Raw genomic sequence first — 17,217 nt, forward strand, 5'->3', positions numbered from 1 at the left:
CCTCTCTCCAAAATCGAAAATCACTAAGCCCCGTCATTATACACAGTCAAAAACCTAAACCCCTATCCTCTCCAAATCAGTGACCTCGCCACTTTTCCTAGAATCTGAGCTCTGGTCTTGGTCCCCTTGGACAGCCCAGTTGGCATTCTGATTTTAAACCTTAAGAAAGAAGACTTGAGCTATCATTCCTTGCCTTTCGGAAAACCCCAGGTTCCCTCTGCAAATTCATCCACGTTTTCCATGCTGGCCATATCCTTCTCCCTGAAACCCTACATTTATTCGCTTATGTAAAGGAGACCACTGGAGTGATCTTCAGAGTGAAAGAATCTATTATTTCAGTGAGCACTGATTAAGTGAGTGCCATGTGCCAGACTATTCTAAATACTAGGAATTCCTCAGCAAGCCAAACAAACAAAAATCCATCCCTCCTGAAACTTCCATTGCAGTGGGAGGCGAGGTAGACATTTGACATAGTAAGCAGGGAAATTGTGTGTGGCAGGCTGTCTAGGAGGAGAATAAAAGAACAGATGGGGTGCCAAGAGGGCTGGGACAGTTGCTTCCAGGTGATTTTCTGTCTGGGCTATTCTAAGAAGCAGCTGTCGATTACATTTACTAAATATGACGGTAACGTTGACCTCTCCAGGCACATCCTTTAATTGCCGCATTAATGAGAATTCTGTTCCGTTGAAAACTTCAGACCTACACTTCATACACTTCAAAGCAGAATCAGGCATATTGTCTCCTATCTTTACAGCAATCCGTGGAGATTTCACTTACGGTCGCTGTGAAGAGTGAAGTGACTTTCCCAAGTTCACACAACCGCTAAGCATCAGAGGATCCCAGTACGGCTCTTTTGGCTTCATTGTGTGATTTTTCCCAATTCACCTGTGAAAAGCATGAAATATGAAGCCAAAAGGTCTAAAACTGAAACCTATCTTTGCTGCTTACTGGGTGTACAAAAACCTCGAAAAGTTGCCTGCAAACACGAAATAAAACTGTATGCAAAATTACATCATAAATTACAAGGCACAGTACAAATGTGAGGCTTTTGGGTAACTCTGCAGGCTGTCTCAAAACCCCACTCACCTACTATCTGTGTGATTCATTAAGTAAATAAATATAATTAAAAGGAGTTATTTTTATAACATGCTGCACACAACTCCCAAAGCAATCCTTACTCAAATTGGAAAAATTAAAACAGTATATATTTTCTGTCTATAAACTAATTATCAGATTCAAATGGATTCAAAGCAAGCCCACTTTTAAGGTGTTCCTTGAAAGCGTGTGCATAATTACACCAAATGGAATGAAGAGGCGCTGAGGCGGGGCCTCGCCAAGAGCCTCCAAGCAATCTGTGTGCACAGCCCAAAAAAAAGGCGTTAGTGAGGCAGATCCCAAGGGTGTAGGTGTGACTGTGAACAAACAGGTGGGTTTATTGTCCTATTCTAGGTCTCTGCTTCCTCCTTGTTATCCCAGTCATTGAAGAACACCCACCAGGGAACAGAAAGAAAGTGTCACATTGGCCTGCAAGACAGCTGGTACTGAGCCGTCTATCTAAGCTGGTAAAAAAGACTGAATTCTGCTTCTGGGAGAGCTTCGAAGGTGCAAACTGTAAAATGAAAGGTATACTCTACTTTCTGAAAAGGTTCTGAACACTAGTTGCACAATCCCTGTGCATTTTTTACCCTTAAAAATATATATATATTAAAAGTAAAGCACACCTTTAGAGAGCGGGCAAATAAGGCAAATAACCTTCCCTCCCACCCACCCTCTTGGCTTGGGGAACGTCCAAAAGTGTCCCTGCCTCTGAGGTTCCTCACCATCAAGATTCCAACTGCAGTTCGATAAAACCATCCTCCCTGGTTCAGAATGAAGTGGGTGAGTCTTATTTTCAGGGAAAAGGATAAAGAATGAACCAAGATAGAAGATGAAAGAGCGAGCTTCAGGAGTAAACATAAAGAGGATGATCCTATTTTCCAAACCAAACATTCATCTCCCTAGCCAGATCTAGATACAAGACAGTCTAAAGCTATTGCCCAAATTCTAGAACTTGTCTGTGTCTCAGCCCCAGAGCCAAGTGTGTGGGGTAGCAGTTGTTCACTCCTGTGAGATCATTTACGTTGAAGATAATGAGAACCAATAATTCCCTTTTACTGAGGAAAGACAGAGAAAAACAGGCTCCAAGTGAAGCTGTAGAGATCCTTAAGGTTAAGGTTCTGGGAGAGTTAAAAAAAAAAATGGTATACCTGGTGGAGAAAAATTTTGAGTTTTTTAAGTTACTGATATCCCTGTCCCCTCCCAAATAGAGGCATCCATAGGCAGTGACAAATACAGCAGGCTGCGGAGTTTGTCCCTGGACAATTCTGAGTTGACTCTACCTCTGTCTTATAAATTCCAAGATATTAAACTGATGGCTAAAATGACTCCTAAAATACCACTTCTTCGAGCCCCTCCCCTGGAGGAGCAGTGCCCCTCAGTGGAAAGTAGGAGAGCCTAGGATGCCTATGACATTTCAAGGGTGTCAAGCAGTAGCCAGGTATCCCATGCTCTTGAGTCTTTACTGATACACAAATATCACCTCAATGTCAAATGAATGGTGACCACAAGTCAGCCATCCACTTGTAGAGATGAACAATAGTTTGAGAGAAAAATGAATGACCCTAGCTCCCCAAGAGTTAAAGCCCTGTATGTCCTCTGACTTTCATGCTCCTCTCTTGCTCAGATTTAGAGATTCCCACAGACTTTCAACTGTATAAAGCCTTATAGTTCACAAGGTTTTGACACATATGACACTTCCCTCCATCCCATCAATAGCCTTAGGGTATGTTACTAGCCCTACTTAGTACATGAAGACAACAGGGTCAGAGAGATTGGATTGGCTCATTAAGGTCAGACCTGGTCAGACTGTTTCCCAGTCTTTAGTTTATCCAGGGCACTCACTTGGCTCTGGCTTGGGAGTTTTGACCTGGGAAAGAAGCCTACTTATTATTATGGAGTCATGCTGTTTTAGAGATGAGAATGCTGAGGTCCAAAAAGTAATTCCATTAGCTTAGCCACATGGTTTTCCCTGAGCTCAGCAGAGAGCTCAACACCCTCCTCTGAGCACTCAACTGATGGGGAGCTCATAGCTCAGGGATGGGAGGCCACCGAACCAAAGAAAAGGCCCTGGCTCTCAGGGGAAAAGGGCTCCTCCCTCCCGTCTCAGGGACACACAGACTTATTTCCTGTGGGTTCTGTGCCTCCTCCGTCCGCTCTGCTTCCAGCAGAGATGAGTCCTGCAGGCAGTGTGGGGCCCCCTCTTGAGAACCTGCCCCAGAGCTGGAATCCTGGCTCTGAGGCCTGGGGCACAGAAGGACTGTGGGGGGCGGGAGGGGCATCTTGGGGATAACAGCAAGTCACCTATTTCCTGTGTGGCTACAGTTCCATGCCTAAAGCCACCACAGAAATGGGAGTGCCCCAGAAAACCACTTCCTTTAGGATATTTCCCCCTCTCCAAACACCACAGTCACCCCAAGGTAGTTCTCTGAGTCACCATCTCAGCTGCAGGCTGCTCCATCAGAGAACCGGCCCCCACCCACCCAAGGCTCCTTCTAGCTGAAGGTTCCCTCTGCTGTGGGAAGTGGGTGCCCATGAGCTGTGTCAGGGATCCTTCAGACTGCCAATTCTAAGGAGGGTGGTTTCAAGGGAATTCTAGGCTGATTCATAAGGAAATGTATTTTGGAAAAGGAGCTGAATTCTAGACCTAATCCCAGCTGGTCCCTGAAGTGTCTCCCTCCCAGTTTTCCCCTGTCATCCTCCTATCACACAGCCCCCTCCCTTAAAGATGGCAGGGGCCCTGGAGCGGGGCTCATGGTAGATGGAATGAGGGCTAGTACCATCTCAAAGTGGTGGGACCAAACTGCCAGCAAGGCCCCACTCAGATCCCAGGGGCAGGGAGGCTGCTGCCAAAGTAGTTGGACAGACAGCTCAGCCCTGCCTCCCGCCCCCTCAGAGAACGATCTTCCTGCTGTGCCTCCCAGAGGCAGGGCTGGAAGCTGTGAACAGGGCAATTCTTGTATCTCTGTTTAACACCTTTGTTGCCAGGTTACACTAGGAAAATGCTGCCTGTGGTGAGGCAGCCTCAGAGATTCCATTTAACCAACACCCTTGGGTATTGGGTGTTTGTCTTTGCACCCCTCAATTAGTAGTTCCCAGTCCCAGGGCCCCTGAGTGACCCTGTGAGGATGCCTGTGACCCAGGTCTGGTAGACAGACATGAACCTCTAGGAAAGAGGACAGTGGGTCTTAGAATGAAGGGACCTGGGGCTTACAAACTGGGCTGAGCAGCTTCCCAGTCCTGAAGGTTGTGTCCTGAAATCCACAACCACCATGCGCACCTCTCTTTAGTGCCACTAGTCAGCCCTCCAAGACATCCATGTCTCTATTCAGCAAATACATAGGGCATGCCTACTATGTGCCAGGGACAGTTCTAGGTGCAGAGGACTCAAGAATGAGCAAAGCAAACAAAACTCTCTGCCTTCAGAAGCCAGCATTCTAGTTGTATGCTGGGGGCAACAAAAAGAACATTAATAAGTAAAATAAATGTCACATCAGTGATAAGTGCTCTGAAGGACAATAAAGAAGGAAAACAGTTTAAAATAACAAGGTCTGAGAAGGTAGCAATGAACAGAGACTTCAAGCAAGGGGCTTTCCAGGAAGACAAAATGAGCCGTGCAAAGGCCCTGAGGCTGGATGGAGCTGGATGTGATGAGGGAATGCAGAGACCCAGTGGGGCTTGAGTGGCTTTATCTTTAAAATGCAGCTCTCCAGGGGCTCAGATGAGCACCTTTCTGAGTTCAAACTGACACTGCCCACTGAATTTCCACAGAAGTAAGGATCTTCTGGCTGGGTAGCCAATGTCCCCAGGAAAATACTTCAATCCAGTAGGTCCTAGGTTTTCAGAACTCTTATTGTAGAAGGGAAGGGCAAAAATTAGGAGAGGCAATTACAGGACACTCAGAGCAGTAGAAGGATCGTGGACTGAGCTATGCTGTTCTCCTGAGGCCTCTGCCCAAGCTGTGCCCTCTAGGGATGGCCCGCCCCTCCCCCACCCCAACTGATGCTGCAGGGCCCCGCCACTCAGTCTGTCCACACACGGCTCTGTACTCACAGGACTATTCTGCAGTGTGTTTAATCTGAGTTCCTTAAGGTCAGGATAATACCATATGCCCGGGACCTCAGAATAGTTGTTTGTTGAGTAAATGGAAATGAGATTGCAGGACCACTGAGGCTAGAACCTATGTCTTGAGGGCAGTTACTGCAGCCTCATGCAGAAAGCATCCACGTTGTTGCAAAATAGTCCCTACATGGAGTTGCTTCCTTCCCCACTGGGGCTGTAGGCTGACAGCCAAGCCTGGCGTAAGGCCCCCGAAATGGTCAGTCTATCCCATTACCCAGAGCCCTGGGACTTGAGATGCTTGCAATGGTGCAGGGACTTCCCAGAGCTGGGGTCAACCATACACAGCCCAGCTCCCTGTCATCCGGGGCACCTTATAGGAGGTACATAGCTGGGCCATTCCAGGAGGCAAGTGAGGGATTCGATCACTGGTACTAAGTGCCCACAGGGTAAACCTCAAGAAGGAATCTACATCAGCATCATTTTTTGGGACCCAGAGGATACTTTTATTGGCTTTGGCTGTTTATCTTTTGCCTAAGTGAGATTTCGGCTGTGACATTTGCTGCGTGGGGTGTCCGAGGGCTTGTTCTCAAATGCCCCTGTCACTACAGGCTGTTTTGCAGGTGCCAATCACTGGGCAAGTCACAGTTGACTGAGAAGAGGCAGCAGTGGCCTGGCCGGGTGTCTGTCTTTCACACCTTATGAACTCAGAGTCAGCCTCTGCCTCTCAGCGCCTCACGGAAGCACAGAGGCACACCCAAGGTGCCAGCGAGGCAGCTGTATTTGTCTGGGGCACCAGAGTGTGGGAAAAGCAAATCCTTTGTAGAACAAATGTGGGAAATGCTTATTTATGTGTTAAGCATTTCAAATCATGTCTTTTGTAAAACTGGATCTCAGGCAAGAGAAGCTGCCTAAAAAAATTGGAGGTTGAGATGATTAAAGCATGAGAATGAAATAAAGGTGGTTCTGCAACACAGGCCTTCAAGCAGGAGGGAGTAACCTTATCTTTTGAGCGAAGGGGCTTGTGAATGAGGAGTATGGGTAACACAGAGACCTTGCTGTTACAGAGTATTTGTTTTCCATATTTGAATTGTTTTTATGTATGGATCAATTTTCTAAAAAGTTTTTTAACTCCTCATATGAATATATCTAGCCTTTGCCATATTTTATATTGATAGTCACACTGTCCCTAGGAATTTCCTCTTCAAGAAGCAGTAAAATATATACTTACTGAGTTTCCTGAGTGCCAACTGCTTTCACACTCAATTCATCTTCATGACAACGGGCAAGGTAGTAGACTGACTGTCAGTTTTACAGGCGAGAAAACCAAGATTCACCAACACTAACCCAGCCCAGAGCACACAGTGGGTAAGCAAGAGTTTTATACTCGAAATCTTGGCCATCTGACTGCATAGCTCATAGCAGACTTCATTCTTAACTCAAGTGTAAATTCTGACCAAAGGGAATCTGGGTGAGATTGGGGAGAAGCTTCCAGAGAAAGGATGCTGTGTTTAATACTGACTGAGAGGCGTGAAGATGAAATTCAACCATCTCCTTCCTCCTCTGGCTTGGGAATAACACTTCCCATTTTCCCATTTGCCTTATCCCCTCTGGGGTGTCTGCTTCCTCCTGCCTCAGTCTCAATAATACCTGATTCTGTGTTGTCTCCCAGACCATGTGGTCAACACAGCCATCAGCTCTTCTTACCTCCTATGAGTTTCCCATGTTGACTCGTCTCGTAAATCGAGCCTACATCCATAACCCGTCTCTAAACACACACACAATTTCTGTACCCCACTCTCAAATCTGTCAAACCAACACTCTTACACAAGAATGAGAGAGGATACCCGAGAAGGGTGAGGTCTAGGAGAGCAGGTCTTCTCAAGGAGACCACAACGATACCCTGCAGGGTCCTTTCCATGGTGACTCAGCTCTTGGGAATTTGTAAACACGAAATCCTGTAGTTCTGTAGGGGCTGGAATAGCATCTCCCACTTGATTCAAACTGGCCAATGAGAAGTGGGTACCTGTGGCTTGGAACTTTTTGACTGTTGATAAAAAGGGAAAGACCAAGCCAGTCAGGGAGCGCACCCATTTGGAATTATTCTATGCCGTAAGCTCCCGGCCATTAAATAAACCCCTTCCTCTTGTAAACATGGTGTTTGGGTGCTCTTTCTCTCCGTTGGGCCTCATCTTCCTGCAACAAGAATACTGACTGGCTGGGGCGGCGCCTGTGGCTTAAAGGAGTAGGGCAACTGGCCCCATATGCCAGAGGTGGCGGGCAGGTTTAAACCCAGCCCCAGCCAAAAACTGCAAAAAAAAAAAAGAAAGAAAGAAAAGAATACTGGGCGGCACCTGAGGCTCAAAGGAGTAGGGCTTCGAAGATGGTGGGTTCAAACCTGGCCCTGGCCAAAATCTGCCAAAAAAAATAATAATAATAATACTGAATCAATCAACAAACAAGTATTTTGAATCAACCTCAAACAAGTATTATCACATCTTGCTTATAAACAATCCCCAGTGAATCAATGCTTACTGAGATCTACCAAAATACTATCTATTTCGTTGCTTACTATTACTTCTTACATTCCATTTCCTTTTACATTCAAATTTCTTTTTTTTTTTTTAATTGCTGGGGATTCATTGGGGGTACAAGAAACCAGGTTACACTGATTGCATTTGTTAGGTAAAGTCCCTCTTGCAATCGTGTCTTGTCCCCAAAAGGTGTGGCACACACCAAGGCCCCACCTCCTCCCTCCTTCCCTCCCTCCACTCTATTGATTCATTGGGGATTGTTTATAAGCAAGATGTGATAATACAAGATGTGATTATCCATACTAGATAATAATGTGGAAAATGATAAGGACAATAACAAATAAGGATTTGGAGATCTTTGTGTATTTCATGAGGCGTATGGATGATACTGACTTAATTTGATTAACTCACTATTAACTGCTTTTGTGTCCTGTTTTATTAAATTCTGATCTTAAGTGGAAAAAAAAAAAAAAAGACTACTGACTGGCTAAAAGGAAACATTAGTCCAAGTATCAGCAGGATTAGCAGGAGAAGGATGAATAAGATGGATCGACAGTGAAGCCCTCTGAATATAGCCCAGGGCTATATTCTTGTGTGTGGACCAAATGACACACGCATGGGTTCCTTTTAGGACTCCCAGAAAGCCCCACTTCCAGCACCTACCGGCACCCCAAAAAAAAAAACCCTCATCCCCTACTCACAGTGGGTAATGCCATGTTTTCTTACACTGGAGGCTTTGATCTATCAGCATGCACCTGCCCTGGGAAGGGCAGCCTGGGGCAATGGTGAGAGCAACCCTTTCCTACCTACAAGAGCCTCTCAGGGCAGGCAGAAGCCTGTTTGGGCGGAGTGCACACCTCAGGCTTCGGGAGATTCTTATTTACAGCTCCTTAATGTCTGCTTTCTGCCCAGCTTCTTAAGAAACTATAAAATGAGAGACATCCTTGGAGTTGCTCTAAATACTCACCTGGCTGCAAACAATGACTTCTGGTGACTTAGGTCCCACCTCTCAGTGAGCCTGGGCAGGGCCTTCCCACTCCCTGTAATTATGCTTCCTGTTGCAAAGGGATCGGAGGCCACCCCTTTGAATGGTCTGAAACAGGATGCTGTATTTGTGAATAAGCAAGTCAGAGAGAGAGCAAGGGCAAGCCCACCCACCTAGCAAGGGCAAGCCCACCATTCTGGGTCAGAGGGCCTGAATTAAACCCAGAGCCTGTTAGCACTCAGGGAAGGGAACCCATCAATAAAACATCAAAGGCTGGTGCTATTAGAAGAGGCAAAGCAGGATATTTTATTCATGACTGTATTTTGAAGGGGCTTGCTCATGACTCACAAATTATTCATGAGCTTCTTCTATTTTTAAATGTAAATTACAAGGGTGTTTAAAGGGGCGGAAGCCCTACACCCTCCCCCTGGCACCACTCTATTTTGGGGAAAGAATAACCCCACTTCAGGTGGTGTCCGGTTGTTTCCTCTAAGGGCCTCTCCAGACCAGTCAGAGGCAGGCCAAGCGCCACCCCAGGCCCGCCTTCCTGCAGCTCACTGTGCTAACAGCTCCCAGCGAGTCAGAATCAGGGGCTCTCCCTATAACGGGGACCTCAGAGGTCATCTCTGCAGCACTGATGAAAGGACAATCCGTAACCTACTTCAAAATCTCTCAGGGCACCTGTTCAAGGTGCAGATTCCTTGGGCTTCTCTCTGACTTTCTAAATCATAACTTCTAGGGTACAGTCAAAGGATCTTCTTTTTTTTGTTGAGACAGAGTCTCACTATATCACCCTCAGTAAAGTGCTGTGGCATCCCAGCTCACAGCAACCTCCAACTCCTGGGCTTAAACAATTCTTTTGCTTCAGCCTCCCAGGTAGCTGGAACTACAGGTGCCCGCCACAACGCCCAGCTGTTTTTTGTTGTAGTTGTCATTGTTGTTTAGCAGACCTGGGCCAGGTTCGAACCAGCCAGCCCGGGTATATGTGGCCAGCACCCTAACCACTGAGCTACAGGCAACAAGCTGGATCTTCATTTTAAATAAAATCCCCTCATATGAGTCTGAGTAAGGAGCACAGAGCTAGTCCAGTGGTTTTCAGACTGCAGTGTGTATACATGCTGCCTAGACTATTTGTTACAACACAGTTACTGGACCCCACCCCCAGAGTTTATGATCCAGTAAGTCTCAGATGGGGTGTGAGAATTTGCATTTCCAACAAGTTCCCAGTGAGGCTGATAATGCCGGTCTGAGGACCACTGTTTTAGGACACTGACCTAGTTCAGCACTCTCCTGAAGACTCTTTATTTTTTTATTTATTTATTTTTTTTTTTTTGTAGAGACAGAGTCTCACTTTATCGCCCTCGGTAGAGTGCCGTGGCCTCACACAGCTCACAGCAACCTCCAATTCCTGGGCTTAGGCGATTCTCCTGCCTCAGCCTCCCGAGTAGCTGGGACTACAGGCACCCGCCACAACGCCCAATTTTTTTTTGTTGCAGTTTTGTCAGGGCCGGGTTTGAACCCACCACCCTCGGTATATGGGGCTGGCACCCTACCCACTGAGCCATAGGTGCCGCCCATCTCCTGAAGACTCTTAAGACTTGGGTCTGACAAGGCTGCCTTTCTGAGTAGGGGAGGAGTCTCATGAGAGTCCAGGTCTCCCAGCCCCCAGGTCTATGGCCACTACTGACCCCTGCTCCTCATCGCCTCCCAAAAGCTCTTTCCATTTCTGAGCCTGTTCACAGGACCCTCTGGCCTGCTAGAATATAGCCAGAGCAGTGACATCAGAAAAATAGCATAAGAACTTGAAGAAATATTTTCAAACCCCCCCTCTTGGATCCCTCATTCAGAATTTTCCACATATATTGCAGAGGCACCTTCCTGAATCCAACAAACACCCAAGAAACAATGACTATGTATCCACCAGGAAGGCAGACACAGAGAGCCTGGCCTCGAAGTCTGCACTGCACAGAGGGACAGGCACAGCAGATGACTGGAGCATGCTGCCGTCTACAGGCTTCCTAAGAGGAGTGGTGACCCCGCCTGGGTCCCTCAGGACAGGCAACTCTGGAGCTGGGCCTTGCGGGCTATAAGGCGTCAGTGTGTGGAGATGAGTGAGAGGGACTGATGATCAGCCTGTGAACAGGCTCCAGGGTGGGAAGAGTTTCTGGGAGGCAATTAGAGGCAGGGGTCGGTGGAAGGCAGGTCCTCAGTCCCTGGTGGCATCTCTGGACCCATCCAGTCCTTGGGGAGGCCACAGGGAACAGTAAAGAGGTGGGAGATGGAAGTGGGGGCACTTTCTCAGCTTTTGTGAGCTGGGCCAGTAAAAAAGAGAAGAAAGTGGAGCTGTGATGAATTTGACCTTGAGCAGCAGCTCCTTTCTAAAGGGAGGGAGTGAAGACTTAGGGTGGCAGAAGGGACGTTGGCCAGATTTTCTGGAGAGACCCTGCAGCTGGCTTTCAGGAAGTAGGATCTGTGGACTGGCCTTCAGATGAGTCCTGCAGAATCCCTTACACAACAGGCGGCTTCTACTCCTCCCCACGCCCAAACCAAACCCATTCTTCAGCCCTCATTTAAAAGTAAATTTCCACTCCTCACCTATGAAATCCTGTAGAATCTGATCTATTTCCCCTCACATCATACACAGTTTTCTCATGTCCTTATCATTTCCTCAACTAGACCAAAGTTCCTAAGGGCAGAGGTCGTGTCTCATCTGTTTTGGTATCAGACACATAGCATCTATCATAATATCTAGCACACATCAGGGAGTCTAAAGATACTGAGCAAAAGATGTTGAGTAGATGAAGGAATGAATGAAACAAATATCTGAATGAAATTATTTGCCAGGGTGGCCTCCTTCCCAGGAAGCAGACTAAACTGCCATGTGGTTGGAGCAAAGATTCAAGAAGAGCTTACTCGTGATGCTGGGGTGTTGCTCAGACAGTCAGCCTTCGTAAGGAGGGGGCTCTTACTGAGCCTCCCACATGCCGAAACCCTGAAGGAGGGGTTCAGAGCTCTCCAACCAGCCCACAGACAAGGGCCTGCAGAGCCCCAGCGCCATCAGAAGCTGACAGGGCACTCTGCACATGCTCTGCAGATAATTAGTTTGTGTGCGCTGGGATTGCAGGCGCTTGGGGAAAATATTTACAACAGGTTAACAATCACTCAAAGCCAAATCAAAATGAAATCATACAGACTGCTGAGGTCAGGAAAGGGATGCTCTGTTCTTTGAAATCTGATCAAAATAATTAGGAAAGGAAGGTGGGACGTGGAGGAGGAAGAAGAGAGAAGAGGAGCAAAAGTCGTGGGATTCTCACCCCTGAGGATATGGGGGATGCTGGGAGGGTGCAGACCCAGCCTGACAGAGGACAGCCCGTTCCTTTCTCCTCCCACAGCAGGGGTAGGTGTGCAGGGGCTGCCCTCCCCAACCGCGCGCGCGCGCGCACACACACACACACACACACACACACACACACACTCACTCCCATCCCTCTCCTCCTCAAAGCTCCACCTAGAGGGATGATTACAAGGAAAAAGCAAAATCCCAGGGAAATTCCTGGGAATAGAGGACCATTCTGATTATTCACTCCTGACACTAGGTCATTTGTGCGAAGCAGCAATTGTGTGCCCAGGATTGTGGCAGGGTCAGAAGGAGCAGATAAAAATGACAAGTCTCATCCCAGCCATCCGTGGTTTATCCCTCAACGAGGGAAGGAAACTAAAGCACATGAAACAAACACATAAACTGTGTGGCAAACTGTGAGTTACTGCTGAGCCCTGGCATCCTGAGACGTCAGGGTGCACTGGAGCAACCATCTATCCCAGTGCAAGCAATAAGAGAGTGCCAGGTGCATACAGGACTTAGAAACAATGAGCTCCCTAAAGGTAGGTCGTCACCATTGTCATAAGTCTAAACGATATCCGTGATAAAATATTTCTCCCCCAAGAACAGAGGCCTGACCATACCCTCCCCTCATTTGCCACTGCTGTGAAGATTAAGCTTTCCAAAAAGGGGGAAGTTAGCATAAGTTAAAAGATTTCTCCAAGGAGGAGGGTCTGAGGTTAAGCCTTGATATGTGGGGAGGATTCGAATAGTGAGGGATGCAGGGATTCCAGTCAAGATTCCTGCTCTGTGTCTGCTGCCTGGAGGAACACTACTGAGCCTGACAGATTATCCGGCAATGAGTGGGCGAGGAGGAGCCTCCTGGGTGTCCTCAGGAGCTCCCCGTGTTAGGAAGAAGTAGGTCTCTTCCTAGCAGGCCCGGGGGGTACCTGGGATGCACGAGCACTGCAGGCAAGATGCTGCGAGAGGAGCCGGTGTCAGAGATGGCTTTGATTGTGGTCCCAGGGCACTGAAATGAAAAGGCAAAGTACTTGTGAGAACTAGAAAACGGAACAGACAGCAGAGTGTATTTCCCAGAATCCACACAGCGTGTAGCAAAAACTCAGAAGCCTCCATTCTGGGGGCATTCTGTTTCTGGAGGCTCAGAAGCAGAGTCACTTACCAGCAGGGGTCCTGAGAGGCAAGTCACTAGAGGGCTGTCAGGAGGGAGAGGGGTGAGTGGCTCGGGAGGCAGAATTAGGCTCCGTGGGCAGAAATTATAGGGAGGCAGATTCCAATACAACTTTATCCTGATGTTCCCTTGCCATTGAGATGTCCTACAGGCTGAGAGGTGGTACATGCCCAGTCACCACACATGATCAAACAGTAGCTGGATGACCACTTATTGGAGAATTGGAGGATGCTGTAGGGTCGAGGGGCCAACCTTTTTGGCACCAGGGACTGTTTCTAAGAAAGAAATTTTTTCCACAGGGGAGTGGGCATTAGATTTTCATAAGGAGGGTATAACCCAGATTGCTTGCATGTGCGGTTTACAGTAGGGTTCCTGCTCCCATGAGACTCTAATGCCACCCTTGATCTGACAGTCTGACAGGAGGGGAGCTCAGACAATAATGCAAATAATGGGAAACGGCTGTAAATACAGATGAAGCTTCACTCGCTCACCTGGGAATGAACGAGCCATGGACTGGTACTGGTCTGCAGCTATAGGGGACATTTTAGCAACAAGCATACATCTCAGGAGCCGTTTTAAGTCTGAGATCTGTGAGTCTAAGTTCTTGACCAAGGTTTTGGATTTAAATCATGCTGCCCAACATCCAGACGTACCCAAGCCAACCATGGAAATATAAATGACAGTCCTCAGGGACATACCCTCTCTTTTAGCCCACCAGAACAGTCAACCATCACTGACGGGAGGCTGGAGAACCACATACCCTCCCGTTTATTAACAGTCAGGGTTAGTGAAAAGGACGCAGCTGTGCAAACGGGAGCCCTAAGTTCTGCTCCTACTCTTCCACCACCAACTAGCTTGGGAACCCTGAACAAATCTCTTCTCTGGCCCTTGCTTCCCTTACCCATCAGGTGAAGAAGATAGTTCATAATTCTCAGATTCTCCCCAGCACAAAGCAAGTCTCTTATTCTCGTTACTCTTTATTGAGGTAATAGAAGCAATCAGATAAGAATGCCTCACCTGGGCGGCACCTGTGGCTCAGTCGGTAAGGTGCCGGCCCCATATACCGAGGGTGGCAGGTTCAAACCCGGCCCCGGCCAAACTGCAGCAAAAAAAAAAAAAAAAAAAAAGTGGCCGGGTGTTGTGGCGGGCGCCTGTGGTCCCAACTGCTTGGGAGGCTGAGGTGGGAGAATCACTTAAGCCCAGGAGTTGGAGGTTGCTGTGAGCTGTGTGATGCCATGGCACTCTACCAAGGGCCATAAAGTGAGACTCTGTCTCTATAAAAAAAAAAAAAAGAAAAGAATGCCTCACCCTCACACCTGCCTGCGTCTACAGCCATATACCTTGCCTCCTCCTTTGTTAGGCTGGAAAAGTGTCTCCACTTCTCCCCCAGGTCATCTTCTTTACTTGTGCCCTGGACCTCGCATTCACTTTGGTCCTGAAATTATCCCCTAGATTTCCTGCGTCAACCGCTGCCTCCTCCCCCACCAGACTGTTCCCATCAGCCGCTGCACATGCCAAAATACCCACAAATTACATTGTATGGACCTTATTTGGATCCTGACTTTAAGAAATATACTCCACTAAAAACAATCATGGAAAAATGAACTCTGAATAGGCTTGGCGCCCGTAGCTCAGTGGTTAGGGCACCAGCAACATACACCAGGGCTGGCGGGTTCAAACCCGGTCCCAGCCTGCTAAACGACGACAATAACAACAAAAATAGCTGGATGTTGTGGCAGGCACCTATATTCCCAGCCACTTTGGAGGCTGAGGCAAGAGAGTCACTTAAGCCCAAGAGTTTGAGGTTGCTGTGAGCTGTGACGCCACAGGACCCTACTGAGGATGACATAATGAGACTCTGTCTCAAAAAAAAAAAAAATGAACTCTGAATAAATATTTGATCATATTAAGGAATTTCTAAAAATTATTAGTTGCAATAAATCTATTGTAATTATGGGTGGGGGTGGTGGTTAAGTGCTTTTCTTTACCATACCCAGGAGGCAGGAGGAGTTACGACTGAAACAAGATTGTATGTTATTGATTAGGGGATGGGTACATAGGAGTTCATCATAGTATTTTCTCCACTTTAGTATATGTTTGAAATTTTCTGGAATAAAGGTTATAAATGATGAACAAATAAGGGACAAGGCTCTTAGCAGACAGCATACCACATCCTGGTGAGACCAGACGCCTTGGCAGGGAGGAGAGGTAGGAGAGCTCTACAGATAAAAGGACTTACCCCCCAAAAGTCAGTCCAACAGGCAGAGAAACAGGTGGTATGCCCTAGGTACCCACCCTACGGTGCTGAGATAGTAGGATCCCCGGATCCCAGAAGATCAGATCTTACGGAGAGATGTGACTGAACCAGGAAGCCTTGATCAGCCAGACTAACTCCCTGCTCACCTGACCACCCAGGATAACTCCTATTTATCCAGAGTTGTACTGTAAACCTCTCACGTGCCGTATCTCATTTCATCCTCACCACCTCTTTGAGAATGTTTTCATTCCCCTCCATTTTACTGATTAGGAAATGAGGGCTCAGACTAGAAAAGTGACTTGCCTTCCGTCATTCAGCTGCTGAGCTGGGACTTGAACCTACGTCTTCTCTCAACAAAAAATGTATTTATCCTTTTTCTCCTTACTAACTGTAAACTCCTTGTGGGCAAAGACCATAGGTTTTTCATCTTTGAGTCTCAAGTACAAAAGTCATTCTGGGAACATGCTGAGAACTCAGTAAATGTCTGCTGAGCAAATGAACAGGTGTGAGCTGTGCCTCGCGCTGCAGGCATGATGAGTGTGCCTGCTCTCTCCATCAGCGGCCAAGAGGGACCTTCCATGATATGGTGGCCTCTGACTTGGGCCAATCTGAGTACAATGGTTGGGAAAGGAGGGACACACATTCCTTGGGCATGGTAGTTGTAGGTGTGTCCATAAGAAGACACTTAGTACATTTGTGACTTCCTCTCTTAATGAAAAATTATGGTTTTATTGGCATAGGACAAATAGGGCCATAATTTATTATTTACATGTTGATTTCTTCAACTGTTGATAATTATCACTTTCCTAACTTTTATAAATTATAACCTCTCCCTTGTGAAAAAGTCAAATTGGGATGTTGGCAACCACACCCCTTCTCAGTCTCTCCATAGGCCCACGTGGAAGTCAGGCATAGGCCAGGCTGGGATCCTGCTCCATGGAATGGTGTTAGAATTCTCAGAGCCCATCAATGAACTGGCAGAGAGAGGCTCAATGTGCCTCTGAATTCTCAGAGAACTCCAAGTGCTACGGTCTGGCAAACAGCGAGATTTAGCACTGTCAGGCACACTCTGCACAGAATCGACTGGCTAACAGGAGGTGGGGAGGGCTAGGGAAATGCAAAGTTTAATTTCCTTCTGTGGCTCCCTGCCAGCTGGGTGTGACGGCAGCTGCTAATCTATTTCAAAGAGCCAATTTTGTGCAAGGCTTGTAGTATAAAAGCAGGGTTTTTGTCAAACCCTGGGAAGCTAAAATGCTGAACTGAAAAAGCCTAGGGCTGGTGCAGTCCAGGTGGGCATGTCCGCTGGCCTTGACCCTGGCAGGTCTAGCTGGTCGCATCTCTTCACCAGTCCTGGTCTGAGGTTCTCTCACCTGGAGTGAGGTGCCTGAGGGTCTACTGGGAGCAGCATATCACCAAAGCTACCATGCATTTTGAGCAAGGCTGGAAATTTCTTAGGGATTTCAGGGACAGACACCTCAGGAGGGCTCAGACCCAAATGAAGCACAGAGCAAGCTAAGCTTTTAATAAACAATGACATGCCTGTTGGCCTCTAACCCACTCCTGACTCCTCTGAGGGATCTGTCCAAGATGAAGGGTGGGCCAGACAGGATCTGGTTGGTTTGTTTGAGACAATCACCAAGTAAGGTGGGCTGACATCTAAGCACATCATTCGAAGGCATTCTTCCTCCACCCAGAGGAATTGAGGGACATGCACCCCAATGCTCCTTTAGCAGCACTGTGGTAAGGTGGAGTTAATGGAGGATCTCTCAAATGAGC

The sequence above is a fragment of the Nycticebus coucang genome, chromosome 10, assembly GCF_027406575.1.
Source record: "Nycticebus coucang isolate mNycCou1 chromosome 10, mNycCou1.pri, whole genome shotgun sequence".
NCBI lineage: Eukaryota > Metazoa > Chordata > Mammalia > Primates > Lorisidae > Nycticebus > Nycticebus coucang.